Source organism: Grampus griseus (assembly GCF_964374135.1).
Source record: "Grampus griseus genome assembly, chromosome: 8".
NCBI lineage: Eukaryota > Metazoa > Chordata > Mammalia > Artiodactyla > Delphinidae > Grampus > Grampus griseus.
The window spans coordinates 1,429,843-1,444,008 of record NC_139002.1 but is presented as its reverse complement, the minus strand read 5'-3'; the positions used below and the strand labels follow the sequence as shown (position 1 = coordinate 1,444,008).

The 14,166-nt window shown below is 60.2% G+C and overlaps 1 pseudogene across 1 annotated transcript; it reads right to left on the bottom strand.

The window, feature by feature from the left end:
- Positions 1-6,488: 6,488 nt before the first annotated feature.
- LOC309825986 (glutathione S-transferase Mu 1-like) lies at positions 6,489-7,114 on the bottom strand (annotated as a pseudogene). The gene has a single exon. The product of its transcript is annotated as a glutathione S-transferase Mu 1-like (transcript).
- Between the last annotated feature and the right edge of the window lie 7,052 nt (positions 7,115-14,166).

Below are 14,166 nucleotides of genomic sequence, written 5' to 3'. Positions count from 1 at the left end.
GGACGGCCTCTGCGGTGGCAGGAAGGCCCAGGCGTCTGATGACCTGAGCGTAGTCGTGCTCTCCCGCCAACGAGCATGAGCTCCTAAACAAACCAATTCATCTCGCCAGGTGTCAGCTCCCTCACCTGGACTCCCACGTAGCTACCCTGAAGCTACCTGCCCCTCTGGCTCCCCACGGAGCGTCATCCTGGGCCCCAACCCTCTGTCCTGTCCCCTCCCCCCACCCCGGGGGGACAAACTCTGCATCTTAAATGCCTCGTGGTTACAGACTCAGCCAAGTTTTGCTTGTGGCAGAAATTCACAGGAGGACCAAGACCCGATATCCAACTAGAGGATGGACAGGAGAAATCCTTCTAGCATGGGGGACGTGTCCTGAGTGACAGCCTGGGACTGACAGCTGGAGGGGACAGAGACAAGCCAGTTTGTCTTCCTGCTCCTTCCTTCTGCTCCTATGGGGGGCGGGCACTGTGATAACCCCCCATCCAGGCCCCTCCCCTTCTCCTTGGCACAGTGGCAGGAGCGGCTGGTTGACCCCCCGTCTGAGAAGCCACCTTGCCCCTAGAAGAACCCACCTCAGCTCTGTAACCCCCCCTTTCCACTCTGCTCTCCCCGTACTAGCAGCTCAATCGATACACCGATGGCTGTTGTCCTGGCCTTCAACGGCAAGAGGCCACAGCCCACACATGCCAAGCGAGGAGGAAGTTTCCCAGGAGCGTTTTCTGCGGCTCTGAGGCCAGTGGAGGCCGGGGCGTGTGTGAGGAGCTGGACCTTGGGAGAAGGACTGGGCTTCTGGGGGCAGAGAACGGTGCTTCACGGGCACCAGGCCCCTCCCACCGGCAGGTGCAAGAACCAGGATCTTGGTGACTTGGTTCCCAATCTGATGGTTCAGTCGCCCTGACTGTAGAGCCCTTGGGTCTGTGGGGCTGTTCTGGAAGCATTCTGCATCCAGAATTCAGACAGGCCCGAAGCCCAGGCCTCTGCCAAGGAAAAATGGCCTTTGCTCTTCCCAAGGTCATAATAAACACCGGGAAATAGAAGGAAAGCTGTGTGTGAGTGCCTCACACTGGCTGAACAGGCCGGCTCATGGCAGCGGTGCCCAGAACGGTCAGGCCGTCGGGGTGGTCAGGGCAGGAGGGAGCCCACGGACACCAGGATGGAGGCAGCATCTCGGCGGGAGCCCCAGCAGAGCCCTGGCCCCCTCGGGTGGGTGTCCTCAGCTGTGATCTCACGGGGGCTCTGGGACTGCCGGGTGGTCCGCTGGTCTGGGATCGCCCTGCAGGCTCTGGCCGAGGCCTCCTGGAGGTTAACGTGGTGACATCCCGAACTTTGTACCTTTGCACCTCGTGTCAACCACCCCGTGTTTGCATTCTGGCAGCCACTTGAAGTCCCATCCTTGTTCTTCTCACCGGTCAAGGATTCTTGCTTCTCCTTTGGGATAAAGAAAAGTTGAGGGACTTCCCCGGTGGCACAGTGGCTAACACTCTGCGCTCCCAAGGCAGGGGGCCTGGGTTCGATTCCTGGTCAGGGAACTAGATCTCACATGCATGCGGCAACTGAGAGTTCACGTGCCACATCTAAGGAGCCTGCGAGCCACAGCTAAGGAGCCTGCAAGCCACAACTAAGACCTGATACAACCATAAATAAATAAATAAATATAAAAAGCTTATTAAAAAAAAAAAAAGGAAAGAAAAGAAAAGTTGGAAAAGAATTAGACTCTCTTTCAAGGCATATGTTTGGTGTCGCCCTGGCCTGAGATGGAGCATTTGACGAGAAACCTCCAAGGTCTAGTATCTTGATTATTTATGAAAATGGTATCTTGATCATTCTACACTGAATGTTCGCACTTCCCCGACTTCTAGTTTCTAAGACTCCGAACCCAAGACAGAAGGGGTACCATCTAGGTCTCCTCAGAAGCCAATCAGGCATTTTCAAGATATGTGCACCTTTGGTACCTTCCCAAAGGCGGCTGCCGATAATAATGCGGCCTCTTTCGTTAAATATTTATTGGGTTTGGGGGGCAATTTGCATCATTGTGTCACCCAGCTTACTGTTCCACTGTGACCACAGTGTACTATAAACCTGGTCCCCTTGGTCAGGATTTCTTCCTTGTCTTTGGAACAGAGGCGAGAAACTGATGAAAAGTTACCTTCTTCGTTTCGCGCAGATGCTCAGTGCTGCCCTGCCCGCCTCTGCTGCTACAGCCTGGTCCCCACAATCCCTATGAGCAGGAATTCTATTCTCTTCTTATGGGTGAGGAAACAGCCTCAGAAAGGCGGGGTCACCTGAGCAGAGCTAGGGAGTCCAAACTGGGTTCATAGCCAAGTGCCTTAACTGGACAACCTGCCAGCCTCTCCCATCAGGGCCGTCCCCAAACCCCTCACTTTTCTGGTGTGGGCATTATCACTGCTTCGCCTGTCCAGGGCCCTGGCAGTGTCCACCCTGGGCTCCGCCCCTAATTCTCAGAAAAGACCCCAACCTCCTCACATTACCATTGGAAAATGAAAGAAAAAAAAAAACACCTTTGATTCAGAATCAGAAGCTCATCAGCTTAGGAAACGCTGCTTTTTAAAGTGCCTCTGAATCACTCACCTTTCCCACAAGCCTCCCCCTCCAGCCTGCAAGCGGGGCAGGTGAGGCAGGGAACAGAGCAGCCACGAGGAAGCTTCAGCCCTGAGTCAGCCGTGCCTCCCAGGCTTTCTCCTCCGTGGATTAATCACCTCCGATTACGGCTCCTGACTGGGTGCGAGTCACTCACGGCGTCACCTCCTTTGTCTGACCCTCGCCTCCCTGCCATCCGGCTGCTTGTTTGTCCAAGATGCTGGAGCGTGCTGTACTTGCTGGTACCCCCAAAAGGAAGCCCGGCAGACAAGTGACTCAGGAATCAGGACCCACCAGCCTCCCCCTCACCGTCTGCTCTCAACACCGTGCGCCTCTGGGGCAAGAAGAGGGGCCGTGAGATTGCTCCCCCCAGAGCCTGCAGATGACTGATCCCTCGGCTTGCGGATCGGATGGTACCCTGTGCTTCTCCCCAGCAGTGACAAATAAAGCCATCATTTCCCCATCACCCTCTGAGAGGATGCCAACAGCCCACCCGGCCTGGGGGCGTTCCAGGGCTCCCCCGCAGCTCCCCTCACCTCCCTCTCCAGCCCCCCTACCACCTGCCAACGAAGCCTGGGGCGGCTGGGCCCCTGCTGCCTTCCCGCTCCCTCGGAATCGCCGAGCCTCCTTGCTCTGGCTGCTGATCCAGGCACATGGTACCCAGAGGCACCGTGCCATCTGCCTGCCCAGGGACACCCACCCAGGGACACCAGCCCGGGCTCTCTGCCCTGAGCCACAGGCATGGGCGCATCTCTGTAGCATGGCTCAGTCTACAAGGACGCCCTGAGGTCGCTTGCTTTGACCGGCGCATAGCCAACAGTGACTCTACACAGCGTCCCCCAAGAAAATAGGGTACACTGTGACCCCTGCTCCTGGGAGACAGGGAAACCCAGCTCCAGGAGCCCACGCACCTGTCCCACCTCGGTGTTGTGGTGCCAAGTGTGGAGCAGGGACTCCACACGTCGTGGTCCGGCCCTGGCGAGATGACGTGAAGCACCGTGAACACCTTCTCGGGGCACCTGAGCGCCAGAACCGGACAGAATGTGGCTGGACCCTGCTCTGCCTCTGCTTCGTTTGGTGGCAGGGGCTGTTCTAAGCGCTTTTCAAATGTCATGCTGCCTCTTTTAACTCCTTTGGGGTGGGACTCGTCAGGATCCTTGGTGTGTGCCTGGGAGACCGGAGACCGGGCCCCGAGCTCGCAGGCTGGGGTCAGGCCGGGGCGCCCTGGTCCACGGCCCCTCGCCCCTCCGACGCCTAACTGCATCGACTTGGCAGATGGCTTACTTTTTTGTTGCTTCAACATTCTCGTCTCTAAACATCAGTGGTGAGGGAACGTACTCCCCCGGCGTGAGGGTTGATGGGACCCTGTGGACAGGTGTGTAAGACGCAGAGCTCAGGGCCTGGGCACAGCAAACACGCGTGGTTTACACGGCCGACCTCGGGGGAGAGCTGCGAGGCGGAGGAGGGCGGGAAGGACGGAACATTCAGGACGGTCAGGAGGGTCACCCCACCCCTATTCCCAGAGGTCCCCAGTGGGGCAGATGGTAGGTTTCAGTCCCCGTGGGGGTCCCCGGGTAGCACGCCGTCTGTCCCTACGCTGCCGCGCTCACCCCTTCCTCTGTGCGTACCTCCCAAGCCTATGGATCAGCCAGTCCCTGAGATCATTCTGACTCTGAAAGCAAAAGCCTCTGTAATTGCGACTCTTACCTACTGGGGATCTTAGTCTTCTTTGAGAGTTGGATAAAAACTATAAACTCTTTCTCAGAAAAATCCACATACACAGAGATACACAAACATGTTCTTAGAAATCAGGGGTGATCATCCGACCCCAAGATTACGAGCTGCTTTTCCATGTAGTCACGAAGGATCCCGGGGCCGTGGCAGCAAGGCTGGCCCAGGCTTTCTCCTCCCAACCTCATAAGCACCTCAGCTCTGCTGGACATGCACTCCCTGCCTCCCCCGAGAGCATCTCTGGACAGTGCCCCACTCCCACGCCCAGCCGCCAGTGCAGAAGCTGCAGCGGTGGCGGCGATGGCGCTGGTGACGGCAGTTGCTAAGGAGCCAGGAGGCTGGGTGGGGGAGGTGAGTGGGCAGCAGCCCAGCAGCGCTGCCCCTTATGCAGGTCTGAGCGCCTCGGGCCCTGGAAACGGTGCTCCCAGCTGGCTGCCATGGCAACTGGCAGGCTTGGGAAACTATTCATCAGGGTCTGGACAGATTTCTCCAGCTCCCCCTGCTCTTTCTTCTCCCTAAGTGGCTAACTGAGGTGTGAATGGGTCTGCTGGATGCAGGCCAGGGGCACAGAGGGCAAAGGGCTGGTCACACACCCCACACGGCAGGCTCCCCGGGAGGCTGAGCGACCGGTGACGGGCCTGAGCCAGCTCCCAAGCGGAGGCCCGACCCCAGAAGCAGGACGCTCATCCCTCTTCCAGGGGCCCCGGCCCCCTCCTGCCAGGGACCGCTGGCTCCTGGCCCAAGGAGTCACCCTAGGAGGGAGACCTACCTGCTGTGCCCCAGGTGAGCCAGCGGCCAGGTGGGATGGGTCTTTTCCAGCAGGGCCACTCAGAAGATGCGGGGACCGCGGAGGGTCAGGCTGACAGGAGGAATCAGGAGATTGGGACTTAATGGCACTGGGTCTGATTTAAGCGAGGCAAAGGGACAGAGGAGGTCAGAGGTTAGTGAAGTACACTGTCAAGGCCACCAGTCACTGGTCTGGCTGTCAGGCCACTGAACACCACCAGCATCTGAAGCACCGTCCAGTCGTCTCCACTGGGTGGTGATTAAATGGTGTGCCTCTCGCGGCTTGCTCTTGGAGGCCGCCTTCCGAGTGAGCCATCGTCCTCCTTTTGAGACCAGAGAGCTGGGCTTAGGGAGACCAAGCCACTTGCCCACGTCGTGCGGCCAGAAGGTGATAAAGCTGAGATTTGAACTGACATCTGTCTGCCTGCAAATCCGTCTCTTACTGACGTGCCAGCAGGTGGCAGAGGGACCAAGGCTGCGGGGCTATGACCTGTTCACCTCTCCAGACAAGGGCAGGCCCGTCCGAGCTGGTCTGGGGTTCAGGGCGCTCGCGGTCAAAGTGGCCCCTCGCTGTGCATTGGTCACCTGTGGCTTTAGACCAACAGTTACATTTCTCCTGAACCCCGGGATCTGCTGTGCGACCACTTTGCATCATTGTCTTTAAGACACGTGCCCGAGAGTCTGTGACCGGGGCTCTGGTGCCTGGCGGTGACTCCAGGAAGCTCCACAGGAAGAAGACCCTGGACAGGAATCACTGGGCCCTCCTCTGTCAGAACAACTGGGGCACCTGGAGGATGTCACCTGGTCTCGGCTCTCAGAAGCTTGGAGGGCAAAGCGAGGGGGCTGGGCCAGCTGGGATCATGAGAGGAAGGGGACTAGCAGTTAGAAGCACCTACTACGCTCCAGGGATTCTAGTACATTTATTGCTGAATCTTTTTTCTTTTTCCTGCAGGTATGTTGAAAGCTTTACTGGGGTTCAGACAGGGCTGGGCCGGAACCACACCGGGAAGCAAGGCCAGCACACCAGGCCAATTCCAGTCTTCAGGGCAGGGCTGGGCGCTCAGAGCGAGCGCTATGGGCCAGGGGTCTGGCTGGGCTCCCCATAGCAGAAGCCACCATGGAAGGGAAGGGTCGTCTGGTTGTCTTTAGTGCAGGAGGGACAATGTGGGGTGGGGAGGAACTTTGCTGAAGAAAAGTGGGGACGGAAGCTTTAAAGGATAGATGAAAAGGGAGTTGGGAGGGAGATAAGGGGGCCGAGAAGGCATCCAGAGTGAACAGAAGAAGGAAGAAAAACACAGATGGTTCTGGGTGCACGAGATCCAGCTGTTTTCCAGGGCACCAGCTCCCCACTCCCATCTCCTGGTTCCAGGACACTACTTGTTGCCCCACATAGAGCAATCTTTAGAAACAGAGGGCCTGGAGGCAGGTGAGTGGACTTCATGTAGGCAGAGATCTTCTTCAGGCCCTCAAAATGGGAAATGAAGTCTTTCAGGTTTGGGAACTCATGCAGGCGCTCGGGCTCACGTATGCAGTGCATGTCGGGATGTTATAGCCAGGAAGTCCACATAGGTGAGCTTGCTCCCTGCAAACCAAGGCCTCTTCCCCAGAAAATCTGAGAAGAGCCTCATCTTTCCAGGGGTCTCCTTCAAGCACGCAGGCTTCAGTTTCTCACAGTCAGAGCTGTAGCAGGTCCTGGCCACGTACAAGTGGACATCCAAAACCTGGTTCTCCTACATCCACGCGAATCTTCTCTCGCTCTGTCTCGCCGCAGGTCGTGCTTGCGAAGGACGGCGTTGCTCTGGGGGAGCTCGTGAGCCGCGTCAGTCAAGTGGGGCAGATTGGGGAAGTCCAGGCCCAGCTTGGATTTCTCACTCAGCCGCTGGCTCCTGTCATAGTCGGGAGCATCCCCCATCGTGTACGTCCTCTCCACATCGTTCGAGTCTGTGTACTCTGGGAGCAGGCGGGCGGCGTGCACCAGCCCGCGGATGTCCCAGTAACCCAGGATCGTGGGCCGGGTGCTGGTTTCTGTGCTCCGAGTGGAGATGCTTCACAGGAGCTGGGCTGGAACTTTATTGTTGAATCTTCACTCGAACCCTTTAAGGTTGGTAGTGCTACCCGTGTTAGGGAGTGAGCTCAGAGAGGTTGGCGATTTGACCCAGAACAGCAGGACTTCAGCCCAGATTTAACTGGCTCCAAGTCTGTCAGGTTTCTCTTCTATTCTCTGACCTCCCACAAGCACGGGCTGCTCCTCGGGCCTGTGGACGCCAGGGAGCCCCGATTCAGCCTCTTAGCTGGGAGCCTACATAGCCTCCTTCCTCCTCAGGCCCCATCACTACACGGCAGATGGGCATCCTTCATCCTCCAGCTACTTCTATTTCTCTTTCCATTCTTCTTTCCCTCCTGGCTCCATCCAAGCAGGAGACCAGGAGGCACAGCCAACAGGCAGAAGCCAGAGCAAGGCTCTCACCCCATCCCCCGCTCCGACCACAGCAGAGGTGGAGACTGGGGTCCTCACCAAGCCTGAGTACAAAGGAGGGTCATCGGGAAGCCTGGAGACGGGGTCTCTGCCCCAAGCTGCAGGCTGTGCATCTCCAAACTTTCCTCCACATCTCTGCTTCCTTGGGAAGCCTTCACATCTGCAGGCCACGGCAGGATCTCAGGGTGTCCTCAGTACCCCTCTCTCTGGGATGGACGCCTTCTGACCAAGCTCAGCCTGTCTCTGGAGTCATGTCCCCTTTTGGAATTGTTCCTTAGGGGGCAGCTTGCAATCCTGCGAAGCGCTCAAGATTGGGGGTCAGAAGATCTTTGTGCTGTTCCCACTTCTGCCACCAACAAGCTGGGTGATCTTGAGCGTCTGGGCCTCGGCTTCCTCTCCTGTAGTCTCTGGACCAGCTGGCCCATCCTAACACCCTGCACTGTCCTCCAAGCTCTGCAGTTCCTCGGCCCCCTCCCAACCCAGCGATGCCTCCACCCCCAGCAGCCAGGTGCCCCTGTCCTGTGCCAACCTGCCAAAATGCAAAGTGCGCAAGGCATTTGGTTTGTTGGTGCTATGATTCCTTTTGAGGCAGGAAGTCGAATTTAAATTGTGCCCCAATCAGCACAAAAGCCGGGAAGCTCGGGCCTTCCACACAACGGATTATATAGAACAGCTCAGCTCCTCTTCCCTTTATTTCCCTCTCTGTGTTCCTTCTCTTTCCCAGTCATTCAGTCAAGTAACCTGTATTAAGTGGATGTGTCCGCGAGGCTGGGTGCAGACGTGTGATCCAAGCCGACAAGGGCTGTCGGGAGGACTTGTGGTTCCCCAAGAATACGGCACAGACCGCGGAAGGACAAAGAGTTCCTCAGTGCCTCTGCTCCCGCACCAATGGTATTTGTCGATTTTATAGTGAGATCATGTTTTCTGTGCCCGCCTCCTGCCTTCTCATCCAGGCAGGAGATCAGGCTGCTCTCTTGCCGGGGCCTCACCTCCAACCTGGATGGGCTGACCTAGTTCCCGCATCTCTGGCACCAAAGACGAGGGTCTGAAGATGTTGATGTGCTAGCCGTGCCCATCCAGGCAGATGACGGGACGCTGATGGAGCTGGTGGAGGCAGTGAGGTCGCTGGCCTCTCCGGAGGCCCCGGGCATCCGTGCTCCTCGCTGAGCCCCTCCGAGGGCAGGGGATGCCCGTCTTCCCCGTGCAGAGGCCCCGGGCATCCATGCTCCTCGCTGAGCCTCCCCGAGGGCAGGGGATGCCCGTCATCCCCGTGCAGTGCTGGCGCCTCGGCATTCCACGCCTGCTTCTCTAGAGCTCTGTGCGTGCACCCAGTGCTCGCACCCCTGCTTCTTCATTTCATCTTCTCGGCAACGCGGCGATGCAGGATTCTTACTGTTGCTTCCTCACAGATAAGGACCTGAGCTCGGAGAGGCTCATGAGCGCCCCAGACCTCACAGCTGGACCGGCCGGGCCGAGCTGGGCTCACTGAGCTCTCACGGCACCAGCTGCGCCCTCGGGAATCTCCCTGGGGAATCCGAGGGGCCCCAGCTCACTGCTCTCCTAAAACTGACGACACCTGCAGCCCCAGGGCAGGGGGCCCGGAGACCCCGAGCCCAAGCTCTCCCTCCACCGCCTCACACTGCATAGGAGGCCAGGGCTCGGGACACGAGAGCAGGGGGGGTCAGCAAGGAAGGCAGCGCTCATGAAAGGGAGCCACAGGGCACGGCTGCCCTTCCCCACCTGAGGACCACACCGACGGAACCTCCTCGGTGGGATAGAGTGTTTGAAACAGAGTGGGTGTTGAAGGGTTTGTTAGATACGTTTTTCTTTTCCAGACAGAAATAAAAGAATGTTTAAGAGAGTATTAGGACATTGGCCCAGGAGTCCCATGTAAAACCGAGGTAGGTGTCTCGGGGCGGAAGCGTCCTCTTTGGGCATCGGAGGCTGGCTGTGTGGGCGGGAGGGGCTGGCGGGAGCCTTCCCTGGAGAAGAGGAGGTTTGCCTGCACCGCAGCTGCCGGAGGCCCCACGACCAGCCTCGAGGCGAGTCTGTGTGGCCAGGTGCCCGTCAGCTGGGTGCCGGGGCTCATAAGGAAGGGGTGCACGGGGCCCACCCTGGGAGTTTAGACCAGAGTCAGGAGCTGTGGAGGAGGGATGCGGTCCCCTCCGACAGCCCACGGGCTTCATAAAGGAGGGTTGCCCCAGCCACCTTGAGGCTGCACTGACCACGTTGTCACTGAGAGACAAAGGCCGGGCAGCTTACGAGGAGGTGGTCAGGGGGCAAAGAGATGTGAGGAATGGGAAAGACGGAAGAGAAAGGGAGCAGAGGTGGGGGCTGGACCCCGAGGATGGGGGAAGACGGGCAGTTGCCGTGAAGGTTAGGCAGAGAAAGAAGAATAAAGCAGAGAAGGAATCCCAGGGCCAGAAGATAAAAAGGCAGAGAGAGGAGCCGGCAACCAGGGGGGCCGGGGGATCGTGAGCCCCGCCCCACCTCCCAGGCTTGTGGCCCCTCCGGGCCTGCTCCCCCCTCCTCCCTGTTTTCCCCTCCCCCCGGGGGGGCCGGGGGGCGGTGTCTCAGGCCCTCCTCCCTCAACTGCCACTTTTCTCTGTCCTTCACCGGCCACGGCCAAGGGCTGGCATCCCAAGCCCAGCTGTTTGTCCAGCGCTGCAGGTGCTGGTGGAGCAAGTCCCGGCCCGAAGCCACAGTTCCTTCGTTTCTGAACCTCCCACACGAGTTGTAAGGGGGGTGCAATAGGGCAGGTGTAAAAGGATTGTCAGTCACCAAAGGGTCAGGTGCTTGGGGCCTACGTTAATTTCTAGGACTGAGCTCCTCAAATCCCTTCCACGGGAACCTGTCCCCGAGGTGTGGGGCTTCCTGCCCCCTGACCTCACTGTCTTGCTGGTCCTCGCCCTGCAGCGCAGGCCTCACACTGGAGGAGGCACCGAGAGGGTAGGCGGCCTCACCGATACTTGCCAGGCAGTTAATCCAGGCTGGGGTCGGAGACAGGGACGCAGAATTATGGGGTGAGAAGTTTTATTCTTTATTCCTGAAGCAGATCCAGGCTGTTAGCACTGAGAATAGTCTAGGTGGATTTTCAAGGAGCTGCTGAATATGTATGATGGAGAGAATCTGAACACGGGAGAAACAGCAGAGACGCGAGAAGAAACTGGATGGATGAAGGCCGAGGGGAGGAAGGTGGGACTGTGGCACGGATGGACGTGGCTGGACAGGGATGGGGGGAGAGGCAGGAAAAAGGAGGCTCAGGAGAAAGGAAAGGGAAGAGGAATAGAGGCCAAGGGAGCGGGCCAGCAGCCGGCGGAGCGGCCAGACGGAGCAGCACACGGCAAGGCCTGGCCGCCAAGCCCCGCGGCTTCCGAGGGAAGCAGACGCTTCCAGGGAGCATGCGGCGGATCCTTGTTGACTCGGGCCCAGCGCAGCCCGGAGGAGCGACCCAGTCCCTGCCCTGCGAGGTTCTGTTCCCTCCTCTCCACCCTCCTTCAGGCTCCGCCAGCCCCTCGTGGGTCCTGGTGGAGGCAGAAGCCACCACATCTCACCCGGGAGATGCGCTCTGGGGGTGAGTGTGTGCAATGTGTGTGCGGGTGTGCAAGCAGGCAGGAGGCCAGGGGAGGGGCAATGACTCGGGGGCGATGGGCCGGGGCGGGCCCGACCTGCCGGCCGAGGGGAGGCCAGCCTGTCCCGTCGTGCCCACCGGGAGCACCTGCAGCTTCTCGCTGCCACCGACTTTCCTTTCACCCAAACCACCAGACTGCCACGGCCCCGCTCAGCAGGAAGGGCTGGGGTCCACCCCGGGTTCTGGGGCTTCCCTGTCCTCATTCTCTCCTGCTGCTACTCACGGTCACTTTCCTCCCCCTGCTTCGGGACGAGGGCAGTATCTACATGGTGTCCCACCCACACCCCGGCCCCTCCGCAACCCAGCAAAGCCCTTGATGGGAAGGACGCTGAGAATGACCGGGGAGGGCGGGGTTCCCACAGGCCCCAGCCCCCTCCTCAGTCCAGGCCCCTCCCACGCTACCCTCCACCACCCACCTCAACCTCCCTTCCCAAGGGCGGCCCGAACACTACAGGGACACCGATGCCCCTCACTGCCCCTCCACCCAAGGTCAAGGGCTCCCTCGGTGGCCCAGAGGGGAGAGCCAGGCCCTGGGAGGGAAGTGCTGGAGGAGGACAGCGGGGCGGGGGGCACCCGCGGGAAAGACAGGTACCAGGGAGCCAGATGGGCCTGGCGGGAACAGAAGTTAAGTGGGAAGAGACGGATAAACAGCAGACATCAAGCAACCAGCCAAGCATATGCTCCGCAAGCAGGCGCCACCGGCCCCCAGCGGGGTGGGGGGGTGTGGACCCACGGCAGGCGCCCCCGGCACCCAGCGGGGTGGGGGGGTGTGGACCCACGGCAGGCGCCCCCGGCACCCAGCGGGTGGGGAGGTGTGGACCCACGGCAGGCGCCCCCGGCACCCAGCGGGGTGGGGAGGTGTGGACCCACGGCAGGCGCCCCCGGCCCCCAGCGCGGTGGGGAGGTATGGACCCACGGCAGGCGCCCCCGGCACCCAGCGGGCTGGGGAGGTGTGGACCCACGGCAGGCGCCCCCGGCACCGTGTGGGGTGGGGAGGTGTGGATCCACGGCAGGCGCCCCCGGCCCCCAGCGCGGTGGGGAGGTGTGGACCCACGGCAGGCGCCCCCGGCACCCAGCGGGGTGGGGAGGTGTGGACCCACGGCAGGGCACGGTGGAGTTGCTGCGGCTGACTGTCGCCTGGCCGGAACCAGGGGTCGAGGCCCCCTCCGTGGAGCCTCAGAACCACGGAGCAGCCTGTGCGGGCCGGGTGGGGAGGAACGCCCGGCCGCCTGCCCCAGGGATGGTCTCTGGCGGAAGAACCGAGCCCCAGACTTGGACGTCTGAATATCCAGGTGCCGGCTCCAGGACCCCAAAGCAGAGACCCAGGGCCCGAGCAGGATTCAGGGGATGAGCAGAGAAGCAGGCCTGGGCTACCCAGGAAGTCCTGGAGCCCCGCGGTGCCAGCTTCCAGATCGCAGCCCAAGCAGGCCGGAGCCCTCACTCGGGTGATGTCATCCCTTCGAGCCGCGGGGCGGAGCCCGGCTGGAGCTCTGCGGACTTCACAGGCTCCACCCCCACACCAGCTCAGCTGCAGGCCCTGTCTGCCCGGCTCCAAGCAGGCCTCCAGGCCAGCCTGCCTTCGGGAAACTGCAGAGCCCGAGGAGGGAGAAGGGAGGAGGGGCCCCGCACACTCACCCCTGCAGAAGGCTTACCTGGGGCCCTCATCCACCCCATCGCTGTCCACCTAGGGGAACCCCGAGCTTCCAAGGCCCCGAGCCTGCTGGCAGGAGGCCCTTTTCCTGGTATTCCAGCCTCAGCCTCCCTCTCCCCCCAGAAAGTCCAGAAATGTTTGTCTGCTCTGCAAAGTACCAGGTGTCCCAGTGGAATGTCTTCTCTAAATAGTGCTGCGGGAGGACGACCAGGGAGACAGGCCCTGTCCTGGGCTCATTAGCGCTGAGCTAAAGGAATAAAAGCTCTGAGCTGAATCTGAGACTGTTCTGAGCCCCAAAGCCAGACAGCCCTCCTACAGAATGGCCCCATCACCTCTCACATGCTCCTGTGGACAAAAGCCAGCTAGAGGCCAGCTGCTGGCCTCCTTCCATAGCTGGCACTGGCCCCAGCGTGCTGCCCGCCCTCCTTGCGCTACCCCGGCCTGTACCAGCCACCATGGCACAGCTCACTGAGGACTCAGGCTCGGCCAAACCCGGCCTTCCCACGCCCGGCTCAGGGTGCTAGTGGGGGTTGCCTCGGGGCAGTGGAGCTGGGGTATCGCAGATTCAAGAGCAGCCCATCCGCACCACAGGGCCTCCCGTCCTGGCAGCGGCTTGGCACGGCTCCAGGGCCCAGGAGCAGAGAGGAGCTCTCCCAGGCACAAGCCCACAGGAGCCTGGGAGCAGGGCCCACGTGAGCCCACACGCCCAGGGCAGATGCTGGACCCCGTGCCGGCACTCCTGGATCTTCCTAAGCCCTTGGCCTTGTAGCCAGGACGTGTCTGGGGCAGACGAGAGTGAAGATGAGGGTGACACCAGCGGGAAGGAAGGGGGACTGGGAGTGAAATTTCTGCTTTGGTTCACTGAGCCCTGGACCAGGAGCCCTGGCAAGAGCAGCTGCGGGACCCACTCACACCGGGAAAATGCTGCCCCTACCTTTGCTGGCTCTCGGACTGGACATCACACATGGGCCCAACGGCCCTAAGAGCCCATGTGTCACGCGTGTTACACTTCCCAGGCTCCTTCCTCATATATCAGGGCTGGTTCCCATAACATTGCCATGATGGAGATAAAGCGATGGTACTTTCATTTACTCTGTGGATGAGGAAAGTGAGGCTGGATTTGAGTATCTGTTTATTGATGGCCTCACAAGGCAAGTGAGGTTATGCAAGGATAAATGAACCAAGGAACTTAATATGAGCCGGGCTGAGCGGACAGCCCAGGCTCCCAGCCTCCTTCCCCACATGACATTGCTGCCCGTACTCAGCCCTGAGGGAAGAGGCGCGGCTGGGAAG